The sequence below is a fragment of the Paralichthys olivaceus genome, chromosome 20, assembly GCF_024713975.1.
Source record: "Paralichthys olivaceus isolate ysfri-2021 chromosome 20, ASM2471397v2, whole genome shotgun sequence".
Taxonomy (NCBI): domain Eukaryota; kingdom Metazoa; phylum Chordata; class Actinopteri; order Pleuronectiformes; family Paralichthyidae; genus Paralichthys; species Paralichthys olivaceus.
Window position 1 is genome coordinate 13306931 of NC_091112.1, and position 21226 is coordinate 13328156.

Consider the following 21226-nt stretch of genomic DNA (forward strand, 5'->3'; position numbering starts at 1 on the left):
AAAGAACAGTGGAGAAGACTGAACTGCCGACTTACTGTTCATAAGAGCAGAGGTGCAGGAGATACACTAACAGGGACAGGGAGGTGCAGAGTCGGGATGTGCCATTACTGCTCAACGAGGAACAGGCACCACAGGTGGTTGCCTGAGGTGCAGAATGTCACACCATTATCATAATAATCATTCATGGATTCAGTAACAATTATCAGCAAGAATATCTTTTTTAATTACAATGATAAACATGTTGCACCCCCTGAACTCTGCCAGCCCATCCAAAAAATTCACTCAACCCATGTGGGAAGACAGCGGGAAACTATCAGCAGGATTCATGGGCAGAGAGTGGCCGTGTTGACGATGTTTCTAAAACATGATTGATGCAAAACTGAAAAAAACCCCACAAGATTACAAATATTTCAGGATGAAAAAGACAAGCTAAACACATCATGTCAATAGATAAATACAAAATATGGACGTGCTGGAAACAAAAATATGAGATTGACACGTCATGTTCTGCCTCCTGCATGATCTATCTCTTGTTGTTGTGAGCGCGTTTTGCCTGGACAATCTCTCTATGTTCATATGAGAAACTTGTCTGGATCCAATTTTTGGAGTTCATGTCTGAACACACCTTCAATCACATGTTGATAACATGATGGAACAACTCTGCAGATTCTCATCATCTCTTATTTGTCCTGCACTGAACTGTGTAAGGTGCACTGAAAGTGTGTGTGTGGGGGGGGGGGGTGATGGGTGATGATGATGGATCATTCAGCACAAATCTGGGAGGTAAAAGCTGACTGATGAGAAAAGCTACATAGAATTGTCCAGAGGGTTGTTTCTCTCCACTCCTCTCCTGTCCTCTCCTCTCAGGGGGTTCAGGGTGGCCTAAGATGAAAATGGAGAGAAGTTGAGGACAAAAACAAAGCCTGACGAAGAGGTAAGTTGTCTTGTATTAATTCATTTATTAAGTGACATCTGATCACAGTTTTACTGGCCCATGTTTATTCTCACTGCGTCTTTTCCATTGCTTCATTGTTAAAATTCTAAAATGTAAGACTATTAGATTAAAAAAACCTGCATTTTTATAGATAATATACACTTCATAATTAAATAACGAGTATAGCTGATGACCGTATACTCTGGCAAATTCATGTCATTGTTGCATTTGCAAAGATGCAAACAGAAGGAAGACTAATTCCTGAAAAGCTCTGGACTAATACAGCGGCCACAAACCTTGCAGGTACTTTAAAGTCTAGTCCCACCACAGCTAATCTTTAGTTAGTTAGATGAGCAATTGGTTGATGATTGTGTTTCAAGTAAAAGAAAACTGAAATTGTTTTTTGAGACATGATGTATTTGCTGCAGTCCTTCTGGAACTCGAAGCACTCATTTTGGTTTCTTTTTATACGTGTGTGTGTGTGTCTGTGTGTGTGTGTGTGTGTGTGTGTGTGATGCTGCAGTCATAAATGCTGAGGATATCTTCCGATGTCTCCTTTATCTCTCTTCCTCTTTCTTTGTATTCAAGTATCTGCACAGCTGTCCCTCTTCCTAACCTTCAAATAAAGCCACTGGGAATCAAATATACTGAATAAATACTATCACCGACATACAGGCAACATAGGTTGGAGGCTCAACTCTCTCTCCACCTCCTCCTCATCTCTTTTTCATCCCTCTATTTGCAGAGATAAGGTTCAAAGTCATGACGAGTGGCCTCAGATAAAAACATGATGTGTTCAGGGACCCAGTCTCGCCCCTGAGGAAAGTATTATTTGATCACACTCAAAAGGCCTCTCTCTTGATTCCTGCATGTCTGTCTCCTCTGAGAACAAGTCCAACTGGTATAACTGGATTGGGTTTAAAATGCAAACACCTTTACATGGTCATGTGCATCATGCATCATATGAAATGGTGTGTGTGTGTGTGTGTGTGTGTGTGTGTGTGTGTGTGTGTGTGTGTGTGTGTGTGTGTGTGTTGGTATCCAGTCACAGGTTGTGATGCTCAATTCGAAGTATCAGATATGTTCATTATAAGCAGTATTTGCAATACTCATGGATGGATGATGGGTCGGTGGGTAGGTAGATAGATCACCTTGAATAAATGCATTTTTCTTCACTTCATGTGAATTACATGAAACACCCTAAGTTGTCAAAGAAAAGACAAACAGCCCAACGAGTGATTAATTTTGTGATTAATGCACAGGATCTGTTCTTATTAGATTCTGCTCCCTCACTGAAAGAAACTTGTTCCAACCACCTCATTAATCTTTAAAAGTTAAGAAAAGCTCAGGCCATTTAAGCTGAAGTAATTGTGCTGGAAGGAAGAGAAAGGAAACTCCCCTCGCACAGTGCGCCTCAATGCTGCATGTGCATCTGAAAATTAACGTCCCTCAGAGCAGAATTACTTGGGACGTGTTTTATCTATTTGTTAGTTAAAGTAGCTACGTTGTGTTTTGTGCTGATCGTGAGTTCAGAGATGTAACGCTCAATTTTTCACACATCTGTCTCTGCGTGTGTCTTCGAGAGGTAATTTGTTAAAATGACATCCACCTCGATGGCATCGTCCATGTTTCATTGCATACATCAGTCATATGCCAATTCAGTTGACATTGCCCAACTCTAAGTTTAGAACCAGACTTCTTTTAGAAACTAGTGGAGTCACAGTCTGCACACTCTAGACCTGCAGTCTACGTTTCTCTTTTGTTTTTTAAAGTTGACGTTTCCTGGTCACAAGGGGACAAAATAACTTAATAACAAGGTGGCAGACATTTTATTTTATGCATGACCCCATAAAATAAAACACTAGAGTTGTCAATTATGTTACATTGGCTAAATGTCAGCATTCCACATGCCTGGTGCTTCGTTAAGCAATTAGCTGATATGCATTTAAACAGCCTTTTAATTAGTTGCCTAGAATAGTCCCTAGTCTCTAAGTGACATGTTTTTTTTCTGACCTGCAGATGCTGGTGAAACTGAAAGCAGATTTTACTTCTTGTCCAATTTGTTAATGTAAAGAGGGTTATTTTTAAAGGACAACTCAGTAACTGCACCAATAAAGAAGTTAATGGAGGAATTGGTTGTAAGTCGATGTGCATCTGCAAGAAAGTAATTAGAACTTGTGGGGAAGGTGAAAAAGACAGTGCTCAGTCAAGGACAGATCCTGGAAAATGTGGGTGACAAACACCCACAAGGCCTTGCTGCTGAATGGACCTTGGTGAGAGCGGACTGTCAACAAAGCAATAATGTTTTTTTTCTTACCATAATGGAAAACATTTATATTCCTATTTTATTACAAATTAACACAATTTATTCATATTGTGTGCTAACAATGATGTTGTGCACACACTCCACAATGAGGATCAGATTCCTCAATGTGAGTAAAGAGTTTTTCCCTCAGAGCAAAACATAAGTAAAAGATTTCTATTACAACATGTATTTTGAATGGTTTCTGTAGACACAAGCTTAAATTAAAATGATTACTCCTTACAGACAATCCAAGGACAATATACAGGCAATGCATGGTGAACGGAAGACAAAAGGTTGGCCCAGAAATCTGCTGTCTACATCAGAAGCACCATAATATTGGCCATTGCCCCCAGAGGCTAATTGGTTGTCAGACAATTGGGCGGATGGGCTCAGAGATTGCTGTCTGATGGACAAGTAACCGAGCAGCGCCCAAAGCTACAGGCGTTTCTTTTTTACATCATCGTCATCACTAAACCGAACTCAAGCCCGACACATTTAACGTAAACTGAAGCACTGAGCGCCACACGGTTGTTGCCATGGACACAACTTGTCTCTATGTTCGCACGATGACAAAATTTCAAAAGGCATTTTTCAATTGTTTGGCCAACACGTCTGTCTGCTCGAGCCCTGACATATACATGTGTAGTGTGGCTTTGGTCACTGTTAGCGAAGTGCAGTCCAAACCCATGATACATATAAAAGAAACAAGCAATCTTCTATTCAAAAAAGAAAGTTAGAAAGCTGTTAGAAATAACATGTTGTTACTCAACAAATGTTACATTATTCCCTAACTTTTCAGATAATTAATGATTTAATTAGTTTGCAGACACTACATTTTTTTTAAAAGTTTCTGCCGAACACTGCTCACCAGCCAGCTGTTCATGCTTTCCAGACCAGTGACAGCAGGGACACCGTCCTGTCTCTGCCCCGTCAGGATGATCAACAGGTTCCAAACAAGTCCAAACCAAAGAGGAGTGTCCCAGAAACGATACAGGAGGAACCAATTAGGCAGTTCTCAGTGAGATGGAGCCCAGTGAGTTGATGTAACATTTGGTCTCTCAGCAGGTCTGAAGAGTTTGCATGTACAATGGGGCTGTTGCAGAACTGGCTCATTTAAAGGCCCGTCAAGAACCCTTATGTCAGAAAATGAAATTATTCGTCCAAGCAAATCAGAGTGGTTATAAAACAGATTCTGTCACTGTCCCTGAGCTACTTTATTGATAGAAGCCATGATTTTATAAATTGCTGATGTACTCTGTACAGAGTAAAGAGTAGGATGTTCCAAAATAACATTGGCCACTTAAATTTTAATATGAAATTCTCCGCTGTGTCAGCATAGATGCTGATCCAGTGATATAACGCTGAGATAAGTTTACTGCTGTAGCAATTCTTGGCCCGTGTGCTGCTACACTGTATATAAGACAGAGAACACAATATTCAGAACTATTAAACACCCTTTTATTGATTTCCAAAAGATTTCAGCTCACATTCACTCAGACTGCAAACACACACACAAACAAACACACACACACACTACAGTGTCTTTTTATGAGAAGTGTTGTGGCTGCTGCTCATCTGATAAAGATGCTTATTAATGTGAAGGTGTCTGTGGAACTGCTCCAAGGATGAGTCTGAGTGAGACAGAGACAGCTGCTTAGAAGTGTGGAATTTTCAGTTCTTAAGACTTGATGTGTCGCTAGCATAGCTAGGGATAATAAGTCGCAGTTTTTAATACATAATGAAAATATTGCTGTCACCCTAAACGTTTAATTGCACTCTGATCAATAATCTGGCAGCTCATGTTTCCTAGTTTCTTTGAAAAAAGAACGAATCATTCATTTTGAGCAGCGAGATCTGACAAAACACAGATCCAATCCTACTCAAAATCACATTTTCATAGAATAACATCAAAAGTAACTGAATTATTTCTTCAGATGTTGTACTACATGTGATGTATGTGTTGTTTAATGTTGAATTTACTAACCCTTTTGTTATTTTAAGTTCAGATGTCTGGTGACAAATTTAAGGAAATACCACAACATAAAGATTGCAGGTGACACCACACATTGAATTGTGTGATTGATCCACTCATGCTCTGTGGCATGAAGTAGGAAATGATTGAGGTAACTTTGAAAAAGCTAGGTTTCATTGTTGGGGCACAGATGACAGGAAGTACAGTCAAAAAGACGCTCCACTGGCCGCTGTTTGAATTAAAGTGACATCTGCATTTGTGGGAAAGACGCCAATGAATAGTTTGGGATATTGCAGGTGAAGGTGCACATATGATGCCTGAGATATTTGGTGCGACTTGTAAGGAGAAACAGAAGAGAGTCCTGGGGTGAATGAGAATATCAATGCAGAACAGGCAGTCAACATTTATAGAAAGTGATATTTTAGGGTTACAGTGCTTACACTCCTCTTTCAAAGATGAATGCACATTTGAGAATTTGGTGCTGGAAAAACCACGAGCGCTGGTTTACAGAGATGTGGAAATGGGTGATATTTTCAGATGAGTCATCGCTCACCACAAGTGAGTGATTGAATGTGGGGCAGACCAAGAGAACAACACAGGTCTGAATGCTTGACTCCTAGAGTGAAGGCATCCAGTGCCTCTGTTATGTGGCAGAAGCTGTGATGCCGTCAGTCTGTATTTTTATACAGCCAATGATACCCATGAGAAATCTCAGTCTCCAGCTGCGGACTATTATATCTCCTGGACATTTGCCCCATCTCCCCAAAGTCACAGACACCTATTATTTTCACACTACATGAGGATTGCGACATGTGAGGACGCCACAGTCATGCGGTCATAAAAGACGTGGCTCCATTATTCTTTATGTGGAATTGTCAATCTTTTTTGAATTGTCCTCACCGTCTGGTTCTGTGATAGCGCTGTTGGCTTGATGGTTAGTAGACTGGCTTTTCATCCAGGTCAAATGTTTTACATGCTCACTAGCATGGTAATCTTACCATGGGTAACATTGTACCAGTTAAACATTAGCATGGTACATTGTCCTGACTTGATCCATTTGGATATTTCTATTAGCACTGTCTAAATTTCCCTCGGGATCAAAAAATGATCCATCCACCTATCTATCTGTCTATCTGTCCTTAGGATAACCCCTTATAGGCTGAATGGTGACCAATGAGGGTTACAAATGTCCAGTGTTATACACTCACAACAACCTTTTAACTGTCGTAATGCAGTGAATATTGTCTGTGCTATTAAACTATCCACTCAAAACAGCAAGTGTAGGTGCAGAAAAACTAAAATTGATAAGACACAATGTTTGTTATTATGCTGATGTTGGCAATATGCTGCAAAGTACTGCAATGTATAGCTGTAAACTCTATAGCAGGCCTTTGTACCTCCTTCCTGCAGTAATTCATGTTATGTTGGTTTTTTTTGTGAACGTTGAAAACTAACCAATTTCACCAAGCAAAGGAATTCTCACTTTGCCACCTATATGTTTCTAATTGTAAGGGGCACATTCATCCTAGTCGTCCTCCAAACCCACATGATATGATGTTTGATATATGGGTGACCCAAGGCACCTCATGTAGGTCATGAGAAGTAATCAAAAGCTTCACAGGCCCCCATTAAATGATACCCCCTCATAACCAGGGGCTAGACAGGTCAATGACAGTGATGTGTCCCAGCGGACCAAGAAGTTAAACCACTGGACAACGTTATGACGTTTACACGCTTCTGACCTGCCGATCCACAAAAATGTAAAAGTACCTAACAGGTCCAAATTTTCTCTGTCTGGCTTCTGCCTCACAGTTTGTTAATCGCTCTGGCTTCAGGTTAGTTACCTTGACAACACTTCCCTTCCTCTCCCTCCCCATTAAACTCTCCCTCGACACCCCCGGTACACTGGGTGGTTTAGTGGATGGTCTTACTACAAACAGGGGTGGGAAATATATCTCTCCTCTCCCCAGTGGCATATTAATGCTAAAGTTGTTCGAGCTGTAAACACTCTGGAATGTTATGAGACGCTTCAGCCCTAAACCCTAGAAAGGCCAAACGGATATGAGGGATTTCGAAGAGGATCAAAACTCTTAGAAGCTGTGGAGTTTTGTTTTTTCAGTTATTTACTATATGTTTTTTGCATTTGTATTTAAATTGAATATCGGCATCCTCCCTCTTTCATCTTTCTGTCTCATGGTATGCGTTTTCTCACCATCTCCCCTCCAAAATACTCCCTCCCTCCATCCATTTTGCGGTGTCTGCCAGTGTGCTCTGTGGTTAGGGGGCTGTTGTTTTTGTAGGGGAAGGGCACGTCTTGCAAATGGACATGTCATGTGGAGCAATGCCCAGCCAGTTGCACTGGAGAGAGTCCCGGGGGCCTCCAGCCGAGCAGCCAGGCTGACAAAGAGAGGGAGGAACTATCTTTGGCCGGGCGAGCCGGGATGCTCCCCGGGCCAAGCGCGAAAAAGATGGACAGAGGGAGAAAGAGATGGAGAGAGGACAGAGAGAGAGGGAGTCGGGTGATGTCGATGTAGCTGGCAAAACAAATGTACTCTGCTGCATTGGGGGAGGCTGTGGATAGTGAATTATAGGAAGATACATGAGTTTTGTAAAAAACAGAAAAGAAAAGAGGAACATTTCAGATTTCAGAATTACATTTTACATAAATATGCATATGTGCTGAACAGTTTAATTCCCTTCATATTGACTTGCATCTTTAGTTTAGCATATCTGCAGGTTTTCAGTGACAAAACATATCTATAATCATTGCATTTTTAAATGAAAAATATTTGTAATGTAATATATCCTGATCAAACCATAACCAAACCAACCATATTGCTTGTATTGGAGCAAGCTGAGCATCCTCCTTACGTCCCAACCACATCCTGTTGCAGCTCAGCTCCGTCTACTTCAATATCATGTCGTGACATCACACTCGTATTAGTTTAACATCATATTATTGTAATAGCATATGGGTCTTAATGATTAATTCTCTGAACTACAAAGAGAGATGTTTGAGTTCTACGCCCAAACCAATGACGGCACCAAGCTTTATACGTTACATCATCAAATGCGTCAGGCTTATATATATTCATCTATTTTGGTCTTTGGTAAGTTTTCAGAAGTTCATAACATTGGATATGTATTTACTTAGATGTGTTGCCTTGGTGAACTTGAAATAACACATTGGCCTCCTGGTCAGACGCTGATGAAACATGAATTGACTGTGCAGCTCGTACTGTATGTGAACTCAGGACAAAGATGCTTTGAAAGACGTTGACATTTGACAGTAACCTGTAAACAAGGCTTCCTCCTCCTTACAAAAGTAACCCATATAACCCTTTATTTACTAATATCACTAAACTACCTCTTCATACTTACCATTTGTTTTCTATCATGGACATTACATGTGTTTACACACTTCTCTTTAGTTGGTCAGTCGTCTCACAATGATGTAATAATGATGTGATAGTTTTCATGTCAACTCAAAACACATCTGTTTAGATCAGTCTACCCTACATGACATCTATCCCTCACTGTACCTTTGGTTTTTCTATCAGTCACTCTTCCGATATGTACTGTTAGGTGTCAGCCTCTTAACCTGATTTAATAATATTATAACTATGCGGAATTAGCTCGGTTTTATTTTAATTATTCTTGGTTTATTCATGGTGGATTGTAAAGTATTCATGGGTGTCTACAAAGGCACCGTGAAATTAAATGTATTATAAATATTATTGTATTTGCATCTGCACATTACTTAACATTTTATTTCAAACGGAACCGTGCAATTTGCACAGGCACACCAGTATCTGCATTTACCTTTAAATGAAAGTAATATTAATTGCTTGCAGGACATGGGATGTAATCAACAGTCTCCTGGCTCTCATTTTGCCTTATAACAAACCGAAGAGGACACCACATATTATATCAAAGGTGACGACAAAGCAATGATCAAATTGAAAGACACAAAGCACAAAGAAGGAGGAAAAAGAGGAGGGGGTGGAGACTTTAAAATGAGGGGGTGAGGGCACATTGAGACGTGAAGCAAAGGGCATCTGAGGTGAAGACAGGGGGAGAAGTCCGGGGAGGGGAGAGTGAAATCAGCCGAGTGTATCACTTTAATGAACTATCATGACTCCCTCACTGTTCGTCTGTCCTCCTCCTGCTCCCCCCCCCAACCCCGCCAACAGGGAAGGTATTGCTGTGACTGCCGCCGAGCCCGGCCTGTCATGGTGGAGATTCGGAACTAATTAGGAAACATGACCTGGGATCTGGAGGGCCTGAAAAATGCATTATGGTCTGGGGGCAGCTAATATGATAGTCAAGCATTTCCCCCTGAAATTAAAGAGTGTCTCGGTGTTATTAATACGCATGATAGAATCAATATTCCCCATCTCTCAAAAATCATTTGGGGCCCATGTCTGACCTGAAGTTTATTTTTGTATTATTTTTAGTATCCCTCCTTTAGGTCCAACTCTTTCTCCATTGAGCAAATAACAATGATAATAACAATATGACTTCATAACCATGGAAAAAGATAAAGAATTATTATAATTTACCATTATCGCACATTGATCTTACATGGATGTCATTCTGCCATGCTTTCTTCCATGCTTTCTTCCATGCTTTCTTCCATGCTTTCTTTTGTTTCAAGCCGCAACAGGCAGATGATTTCCCAAAAAGCGCTGCTTCCATAATTATATCAGAACTGTATAAATAGCAGGTGGCTCCCTCTTCTCCCTGTCCGCTCTCCCTTATATGTAGTGTATATGTAGTGTGTGTGTGTGTGTGTATGTGTGTGTGTGTGTGTGTGTGTGTGTGTGTGTGTGTGTGTGTGTGTGTGGCCCAGTTGTGCGTGACTAAGAATGAGGCTATGATTGGATGCTCTTAAGGAAGTGAAGCGTTACACCGGCGAACAAGAGAGAGAGAGAAAGAGAGAGCGAGAGAGACAGACAGAAAATTACACCAAAAAAAAGCATGAATGACAATGAAGGCAAGGAACTTTTTATTTTATTTTAAAAAGGCAAGAAAAGGAGAGCCACTTTAAATCAAGCACCTTTTAATCAGGGCTCTCACAATGGGAGACATAAAGATAACAAGGCAGAGCGAGAGAGACTCCCGTCGGCTCTCCTGGCAGCAAGAAGTCCTAGATTTACGGATAGCGAGGGAGAGTCCCCTCAACCATGTTTAAGCCGCTCTCTATCCAGCTCCTGGCAACATGGATTACACTGGAAAAGGCCATCTTCAGACAAGTTATGAATTTTTTCTGGGATTTAGACTCCCAGGCTGCTGTGCACACAGGTGGCTGTGTGCCTCTGCCCTACAGCAACACCTCCAAATGACATTTACTCCAGTAAAGTAGCAGTAGTAAAGTACAATTTCAATTTTTTACTTTCCTTCCATAGCTTTAGAGTTATGTATAATATAAATAATTAAGACACTGGCTAATATAGCACAGAATTAAAGAGGGGGAAAATTAAACTGAAAATTCGAGGCAGGATTAAATTTGCTGTGAACAAGAGGAAAAGACTTTGGTGCTTAGACCCCAGCATGAAGTCGATCGATAGGATCCCTCCCCATGGTGCTTTCAATATGAAGTAAGCCTCCCCTGGAGCCTGGTTGCTGGAGGTGGTGATGAGGAATAGGAGCTCAAGGTTGGGGGCATCTTCATGTGAGGGAAACTTCGAAACGGAGGGTCACACATCCACAGTAGCTGAGTCCCAAAACGCCACGGTACTTAAACGACAGCTGAGTGACAGCAGAGAGAGAACGTTCTCAAAGTTTGACAGCTTGTAAGTGATTTGTTAAAGAGGAGCGTGTCAGCTTGTGATTGAATAAAGACAGGAATGAGCCGGTGGAGCTTGAACTGAGCCTGTGACTTCCGATTGAGCTCATCAAACAACAAAGGGAATAGTTCACCGAAAAAGAAAAAATGAATCATTATCTACTCACCACTTTGCCAATGGAGGGGAGAGTGAAGAGTTTGAGTCCACAAAACACTTCTGGAGTCTCAGTGGTAAAGATTTTCGCCCTGGCAACCGCTTCTTCAGACATAACAAGGTCTTTAACACCGAGTTTTAAGCCTAATGCCCACTACCAGAAGTGACGAGGCTAGCGGATGTAGCCACACGATGGTGTGCCAGAGGGTACAGATCAGAGGAGCCTTAAAGCTTGGTGTAAATGATGCCATCAAATATGAATGTTGGGGCTTGCAGACACTTGGATGACACCACAGGAGCCGTATGGAGGCATGTTATGTTTTTTTCTGTTGTTGTATTGCGTCTGAAGAAGCTGACACGATTGACTTCAATTGTATTAAATTTGGCTGCAATGCTGTTAACCCTTGAAACTGTCACAGTCAGTCAACCATCCTCCCACCTCTCAGTCAGTCTCCCATCCTCCCACCTCTCAGTCAGTCTCCCATCATCCTCCCACTTCTCAGTCAGTCTCCCATCCTCCCATTTCTCAGTCAGTCTCCCATCATCCTCACACTTCTCAGTCAGTCTCCCATCCTCCCACCTCTCAGTCAGTCTCCCATCATCCTCCCACTTCTCAGTCAGTCTCCCATCCTTCCACTTCTCAGTCAGTCTCCCATCCTTCCACTTCTCAGTCAGTCTCCCATCCTCCCACCTCTCAGTCAGTCTCCCATCATCCTTCCACTTCTCAGTCAGTCTCCCATCATCCTCCCACTTCTCAGTCAGTCTCCCATCCTTCCACTTCTCAGTCAGTCTCCCATCCTCCCACCTCTCAGTCAGTCTTCCATCCTCCCACTTCTCAGTCAGTCTCCCATCCTCCCACCTCTCAGTCAGTCTCCCATCCTTCCACCTCTCAGTACTTTTCCATGGACTCCGCCTCTGCTTCATCTGCCAGCCAAGCCACACCCTCTCACCAATCCAAAACAGCTGCTCCTCATCACCTGCAACCAGCCCAGTATATATTCACCAGCTCCACTCTCAGTCAGTTGCCAGATTGCTCTATGCCTTCATGCAAGACTTTCCAGCAGTTATCTCCGGACTGATTCTTCGTTGCTGACCCTGCCTCGTCCGAAACGTGGTAATCACCTCTGCCTTCCGTCCCTGACCAGGTCTTCTGCCTTTTGCTGTCTGAATTGCCTGCCACCTGATCTGCTGTCAGCTGAGAATAAAGACTGTTACCAACTGTCCGTGCTTGTTGTGCTGCATTTGGGTTCAAACCATACCCGTTACAGAAACTCCAGAAGTGTTTTGTGGACTCAAACATTTCACCCACCCCTCCACCGGTATAATGGTGAGTAGATAATGAGTGAATTTTAATATTTTGTGAACTATCCCTTTAATCTGCAGTTATTAAACATGTGGGGTGTTACCCAGATTAAAATCTAAAACACATGTTCTCCCTACATTATTTCCTTTAGTTAATATAAATGTTGTGCTCTTACATACATTACGCAAGAAAACCCAACTTCTATCCAACTATCGAATTGATTTTTAAATGCTTTTTACTCACACGCTCCACCCCCCTCTCCCCCAGTACCAGCTCTAGGTGGTCCACTCAACTGCAGACAAACATATCCATGCCTTTAGGCCAAGCAACAGGCGCAACTGCTATAATTCCACACTGTGTCCATAAGCGAGGACATTCATCTCTTACGAATGGAGCACATGGCCTTTAAGCACAGTGACGGCTGTGAGGGGACGGTGAGGGGGGCTATGGCTCGGGGTGAGCTGATGGCTGCTGGAGGAGAGTGCTGGTGAGGAGTATTATATCGCTATGGGGGCTCTGCAGTCCTCTGGATGCTGTGTCCTGTGGTGGCACCGGGCTCCTGTTTCACACTGTACTTCCATTTCGAGGCAGTGACTGACAACATGGTGTGTGTTTCTTGACATTTGTCATCAGCCACAGGGCAAATACATGCGTATGTGTGTGTGTGTGTGTGCGCATCTGACCACTATCCAGCATCCAGCCGCTTTTTCATCCTTTCCCACTTTTACTTCTCCCCAGATGCCTACACTGACAAATGGGTTTTACATGTCTCACAAGTGAACAAGTGGGAGGAAACAAAGTGCCTTCCCACATTCCTCACCTTTGTGACATTGAGTTTTATTGGTCAAAAGATGCAGAGCTGTAAATGATGAAAATATCCATCCATTTGCACATTTGCGGACGTGTGTGTATGTTTGTGTGGAAAGAAGAAGAAAAGGAATTGTCTAGATGCGCGGCAGGTAATGAAGTGATAATTCTTTTACTGTCCAGTGTTGGGAAACTCTCTCTGACTTTGATAGATGGGTCTGGCCGAATAATATGACATTTCCTCACTGTAGCAGGAACTCAACTTGAAATGTCAGACTGCCCCCCCCCCTACCCCCCCACCCCCCTCCTGTGTCCTCTGTTTCCACTCTTGGTGCAGCTTCTTCTTTTCTTCAGTGTGACTGGGCGTGCATGTATGCGTGCACACATCTATAGGTCTGCACGCTCATGTGTCCTGGCGGGGAAGGAAGTCAGGTTTTTCGTGACAGCTTGTCAAAGACTGTTTTTGATTTGTCTTTTCATCACAGCAGAGGCCATCGGTTTGTGTAATGTCAGTGTCCATCAACCTGCGTTTGATAAGGAGAAGTGTTTGACAAAGTTTTCCATTTGATTTTGAGTCACTCTTTTAACTGTGCAAGTAAAAAAAGGGAGGGAGTGAGAGAGTCATCAATAGTCTGTTGAACAACTGCTGTGACAAGCTTGCTTTAGTTTGGTATTGATTTTGAATTTGCTCACAATTGACTGATCAGATTTCCGTAGCTTATTTGCATTTACTTGAGGTTTTTGCAGCACTGTTCTGTGAACCCAGCTATCCCCTCTCTTCATGCATCTGCTGTGAGTTTGCTTTTCCTCTTCAAAACCAGTCCTTCAGGCCAGACACCACAGAGGAAACTACAGGAAAAGCATTTGCTTGAAAGTAGAAATTGTTTCTGTCAGTAGCACATTTTCAGATTTAAAATCTGGCCTTGCAGCTACTGGCATTTTGCAAACTATTGCTATGCGTCATTTGGTGGCTAGCAGACGATATCTGGATTGAAAACATTTGAATTGGTTTTAACTTTCTGATATCAAAGTTTTCTCATACAGTTAAATCAAAGACATTTTGCCGAAGTTACAGACACAAGAGCTTTCACTATGTTTTGTTTGTGTTCACATACTGTGATGATTGCCTTCTTTTTCAAATTCCCACTCTTTGCTCCAGTCTCTTGTGAGTCATTCTCATTAAATTTTTTTTGTCCTCACGCATGATCGGTTCAGGGCGGCTGGCTGGCTTATTCATAATAAACCCGGATCAGTCTTTGTGGATGTCTCTCCCTCCCTATATGCCACCTACACTCTTTCTTTCTTGTGTCATAAATGTGGGAGCCCTGTGAGGCATTGTGTGACACAGATCTGAGCTGACAACTTGAAATAACAGTTCTTCTGCCTGATTCCCTCAGACAAATTCACAGTGCTGTAATGTTAAATGGAGTGTGGTGCAGACCAGGGAGAGGCTCAGGTGCACTCTGACACTACGACGACTTCACCTCAACACCCCGATCCTACGAGTGTCAATCCCACATCGCGCCAGCCCTCCACTTTTCACTCTGTCATGTTCCACCATGTTAATTTCCACCTGATGGCACCTGCCACCTTCTTTCCTGTCATCTCCCCTGCCGTGAACTGTCATGTTTTTCCTCCGGTTTCCTAGTAAACCTGCTCAAAGTGGAATATGGGTTTCAAATGTGCAATAATGAACATTTTAATCCAAGTAAAGTTTTGAATCTGCTGTGTTTTTGGTTACATTTTGGTTACGTTCATATTCCAGTCAGGGTGCTCTTGTTTCCCCGTTTATGTAGCCGTAGATTGTCTTGTAAGATAATTTAAAGCAACAATACATAACTTTTACTGAGCAACAGCGCCCTCTGCAGCCACATGTGGTGATTAATTCTGTTGGGCTCTGTGTCCGAGCGAGTCATTTTCATGGAGAGAAAAATCGGATGAATCTCTGGTCCCACTCATTGAAATGGAGGACAAATGGTGGATATTTGTCATGATCCCCAGCTTCCTGAAGCAGAAGAGCTGCCGCTGTAACAAGTACAACAAAATGTTTATAATTTATAATTTCTGAGTTTAAGCTTCCTCGTTGAATATCAGAGATAAACTTTGTTTTTTCGGTCAGTTTAAAGTCTTTTTAACTTAACTACAGTATTATTCTTGAACTTGCTAGGCCTGCAACTATCAGTTAGTTATGCTTTGACATGGAGCAAGACCAGTAGTTCAGGGTGAGGAGTGGGAATAAAAGCAGCAGCATTTTCTCTATTCCAAGTCTGTGAAACCATCAAACTAAATCTGAAGCTGCTGTATTAAGGTTAGAAAGTGGCATTGTGGTGCTTTAATTTCAAAAAACGAATATATACATAAAACAACAGTCACCATTCTATCGTTGCCAATGTTTTCTTCATGTCCTAGAGCAGCCACAACTTTGACATGCAACCCAAACCAGTTTCTAGTTGTGATTTCAGTGTGATTTCAGCTGAACCTACATTCATTTCAAAGATCTAAATAAAGATAAGGTCATTTAACAGCCCTCACAATCACCTCCATCAAACAAGCTGTTGTATTATTTCTGCATTTCTTCAATGCAAATGTGCTTTGGCTCCAACAAAAAACCAAGCCCCCGCAGCCTTGAGTCTGATCGTGCATACATCTGTTAAAAACCCAATAATACATGACCCGTGTGTACAGCCCATTTCTCATCAAGTGAGCCATTGTGGTGAAACCCGCCTCTCTGATTGCTTTGCCTTCTTGCTGTGCACGTTTCTTTCATTTTCACCAAAGCTCTCCTCTACTCAGCCTTTTGTCTCAAAGCATCCACTTTAATTACTTTAGCGTGCCGTGCGAGTTTTGCATGACGGCTTTCGCTCAGACCTGGCACTGGGGAATATGGCGAGAGATGATTTGTATTAATGATGGGTGGCAATGAAGGAGAGATGACGAAAGTCAGGAAAATGATATGAGACAGAAGGGGAGGAGGTGTTTGTCTGGAGAAACATGGCTGATGAGAGCCAGATCATGGCTCAAATGAAGCTTGTCCACCCTTTTAGCCCATTATCAATTTTTATATGTCCATCAGGGAGATTTGTGCATGCTTGAGTCAGATCCTAAAATGTACACTTGTCCTATGTAAGCCTGGAATATTAACTGGAGAATGTGTTCATTTTCTTCATGACAAAAATATGCTTGATAACATGTTTGCCATTTACTTGCACAGGTGGTAGGCTGCCCCCCCCATCCACCCCTAGACGCTTCACAACACTCAAACGCCAACACCCTGCAGCTGTAGATGTCTCACACTGTGATGCTCATCAACTGGTGCTGATGCAAATCCAGAACATGTTAACAGACACGAGGTGAGGCTCATTCTCCCATGGCCTTCAAGTGGTGTTGGCCTCCAACGGGAGCTAAGTGTTGATCAATGCAGCAAGAGCGGGAGGACAGAGGGAGGGGAGTAAAAACAGAGGAGAGAAAGGCCACTGCCATCGCTCTTCCATGACGCTGAGGATCTGGATCCGCTGGGCTCCCGGGCTAAATTAAAACAACCGGCGTCCCATTGATTCCGGCGCTGACAGGGACCATACATCACCCCACAGCCAGGGAGAAGGGACGAGAGAGTAAAGAGAGAAACAAGAAGAAGAGAGGGGGGTAATAGAAGCAAAGAACATGTTCAAGAAAGAAAACGATGAAAGGGAGGAGAAAAGACATAAGAGGTGGGGAAAAGAGAAATAAGCGATAAGAGAAGGGACATCTATGGAAAGGAAAAGAGAGGGCTGGAGTTGGTGGTGGCAGCAGGGGAAAGGAGGAAGGGGAAAAGGATAAGATGGCAGGCAAGATGTAAGCCAGTGTCCAATGACAAGTCAGTTTATTTTTATTCAGGGCTGACTAAGAACCAGAGGGAACTTTTTAGTCAGGAATTAGAGGTAGAGAAGAGGCAGAAAGACAACAGTCTTGACTTTTTAGTAAACACAGAGGTGTTGAGATGTGCAAAGCCAGTTGGGACAGCTGGGGATAGAGAAGTAAGAGGTAATTGGGGGTTAGAACGATCCGCTGTCTCTTCAATATATTTAGAGAAGACTTTTCCTCAATCCTGGGAATTTAATGGCCTGTTATCTTCCAACAAGATCTTTAGTACCTCAATCTATCTTACTTGACTTTCTTATTTCAAATCTCCTTCATCCTCCGATGTCTATGAAAAGAGGCGTTGCACTTTCTGACTGGAAAATGACAGGGTCATTCCGCTATTGTTCTTCCTCATCACACTCTTCGATGGGCTTTCCACAGCAGTCTTGTGGAAAGAATGGGTGTTTAAACATGTGAGCTGAGCTTTGCTCTTAGTGGATTATGTTAATGGTGAATTCAATGGGATCTCTTGAGGGCAAAACACATGCATAGATCATCGAATGTGAAGTGTTGTAATTATTCTGTCATTACTGATTTACTGGTATGCACAGTTATGTTCAAAATGTCAGTACCATGCCAAGGAATTGTGTTTTCATCTGAATGTATTTGTTTGTCTGTTAGATTTACATGATATAAATCTTTTTGAAGGGGTAGTTCATGGCCATGACCCATACAATTTTGGAGCAGATGTGGCTAAATGGGTAGATTCAGGAATGTTTTGTTTCTCTTTATTAAGTTTGACAAGATAGGCCTTGATGGAGATTTGCGCTCTCCGCGTTCCCTAGTTACTTTCGCCAAGGAGGTTATGTTTTCACTTTGTTTCTCTTTCTGTTAGTTAGCAGAATTACACAAAAACTACTAGACTGGTGGAAAGATGCAGTGTGGGTCAGGTAAGAACCCACTCAGTGGATTTCGTTTCACTTTCTCACAGAATTCATTCAATATGTGGCAGTAGTGGGGCTGCACATGCACAGGGACAACGCTCTCACACGCACCGAGGTAGACCGACTTAAGAATGAAAGAGAAGTTAATTGCATGCCTCTTGTTGGTTCTCTCACAACTGCAGCTGAAACTATGAGGTCTGACTGTCGGTAAGGGACGGTAACGACTTGATGGATGATAGCGAGATTGCAGGAGTGAGCATGCAGCTTATAGTGCTGCAAACAGTTATACAATGTAGCGACGGAGCAAAAAAAATTTCTCTTATGTTATTATGAGAAATATACAAATATTTTGGTTCTTTATGGGACTGTGGCAGGATAAATTAAATATGCTGGCCCACCACAGTCTCGACAATTAATGGGGACAACTGCTTTGACATGGCAAAATAGGTAATTAGCCTTGTCAGCTTTTTAACTTTTCTTTGAATTTGCTGTATCTAACTTTCTTTTAACATCACCAGATTACTGCATAGTACACCAGAGTGACATGTCACCACAAATAAATGTCCTCATCTTTTTTCTTGGGTGGGTAATGAGCTATTTATTAGTGTGTTAACGTAGAAATGTGTCAAGTGGTGTAACAGATCACAATTTGTGGTCTTTTCCAAAGAGAACTTTGATGGAGCTGCACCAAGTACCGAAAGTGAAAGCTACAATATGCAAGTTTCACAACTAATGCAAGAATCAGGAGTTTGATGGCCTGTGAGTCAGACGGAGAGTCAGTCCTTCTCAGCAGCTAATAATAGCTTGAAGCCTCTGTGCCGAAAGGAGCGGTAGACCCGAGGCATGCTCAGCCATTGATTGACAGGTGTGAGCTCCCACCCCTGACTCCAGGCTTCTCTGATTGGTGAGAAGGTCAAGAATCACTGCCAGGCTGTTCAATGAGTCTGGGTCACAGAGGCCTCTGACAGCATCTCTCCACATTACAACGGAAGCACTGAATGATCAAGAGCTGACGTTGGCAGGAACATCTTGAAAGAGGATCATCAACAGATATTTTTGTGAATCTTTTAATTACAGCTTATAAGAATACAAATACTGGTGACATTCATTGAGACAGAAACAGGAATATGTTGGAAGGAAGAGAATTGTCAAACTAAGGCTGAAGAACTACCTCACTGCTTTAGACCATAGAGTGTGTATAAAGAGGATTGACATGTCGCCACTCCTCTAGACCTCATTTTTTACATAAAATGTCAGAAAGTGTTGCCAGCTCTATGTTTAAAGATACAATAGTAATGAGCATTTATAATTGGATTTCTCAACAAATGTGTGGAAATTATAGATTTAAATGCATTTGATACAAAGACATATAATCACCCACATTCAGGAGGGACATATAATATAAAAGCTTTCTAACTTTTCATCTCCAAATACCCAGGTGGCCTAATGTATGTAGGTCAAACTGTGCATAATCTCAAACCAAGAGTTTCTGAGCATAAGGCACCATTAAAAATGGAAACATTGCTTGGTAGGTCACCTGCTCACCTTAAATGTTTTGGAATTGAAAGGGTTTGCCACAATCTAAGATTGGTCACTGTGATGAACCAGCTCTTAAGAACGAGGTATTTATGAATTGAACATTTGTGATTTAATAAAACACAGTACTTAAGTTTATTTGCCGGAGTTTTGTGACAAAGTGCTTTGCTTACATCCCATAGTAAATAATCAGCTATGAAATTTGTGTCATGTTCACTACTTTTTTTTCCATCTTTAGTTCGTAGTCGGGTACGTTCAAATCACTTAATGCCTGCTACAGAGAGGAGAATGACATGTGAGTACTGACTTGAAATTCCTAAATATAATAGACAGAGTAATTGAGTTTTACAGCAGAGAAGCTGATATAAAATAATCCCTGAGTACACTGAGGGATTACTGTGAGAGCCAGTGAGATTGACAATTCACTGCTGCAGTAAGAGTGTTGGAAAGAGAGATTATGTATGAGCTACAGTATGTGCCTGTGTATATGAAGTCAACATCTTCTTGCCAGTTATTAATAAGTTTCTCCATTTTCTTTGTAGCCACATGTCCCATTCTGAGTTAATTTCTCTTTTTTTAATTTTTACTCCTTGGAAATTCTCCTGAATCTTGTAATGTGACTACAAGAAAGGCCTCTCACATTTGCATCTCTCTGCATGTGTGCTTGCATGTGCCTGTGAACTCCCTCTATAAAACATAATCTCGATGTGGGGGTTTGTCAATCATTTACAAGTCAGGTGCTTTTGAAGTTTGTCTAGACAAAGAAGGAAATCCTAGATCAAGCTGCACATCTGAAATAATCATTTGTGTCGTTGGGCTGTTCAGACAGCTCAGCTCTTCTGGTCAAGTAAGCAGGGAATCATGGGTAATATCCGTTGTTTAGTTCTGTGACTTAACTGCTCTGACACAGGGACCAACAGAATGAATGACCGCGTGTGTCTGCAGAGGGCGCTGTTCCTCAGTAGCTACATAGTGACGCTTTAACGTCAACTGAAGGTGTAAAACAAACAAGCATGAGCTACAGTGGATAAGTGGGACAGGCTAAGAAGACCCAAGCCTTTTCCTATTGAGACTCTCAGTTTTATCCATTTAGCTGTGATGATGGTGTCGTAAATCTATAAAACATTTGTTTTCATCTGTGAGACTCGTGAAGCGCCAACACCACAGATGACAAAATATCATGGCCAAGCAGCTTAGTGATAATAATGACTCAGCTATCATGTGTGAATGTTTCCTGTTTTTAATCTGCAGCCTTAAATTTTAGTGGCTTAATTGGAAGTGATGGATTTACTATTGTATCAATGAAATCAGACAACAGATGAGGTTAGCAAGACGTACATTTAATATTAATGGCTCTGGGCATTGAGATAATGTCAAGCTGTAATCCCTACAGAGTGAAGTCTAGTCTGTCCTGTGAGTGAAAACCTCTCCTGTCTCCTCTGCCTCTCTGTCAACTGGTGGTAGCCTAAATGTCTGTCCAGATTTATCACTCAAACAAATACGATTAGATGGTTAAGAAATACAGAAGTTACAGAATGATAAAGGGACAGTCTGGGATTGATGCAAGCTGTCCAGGAACAAGTCAGTACACAGAACAAAATGATCTGTAACAAATCCGTGACTGCTTTCATGTGGAACAAAGTCTG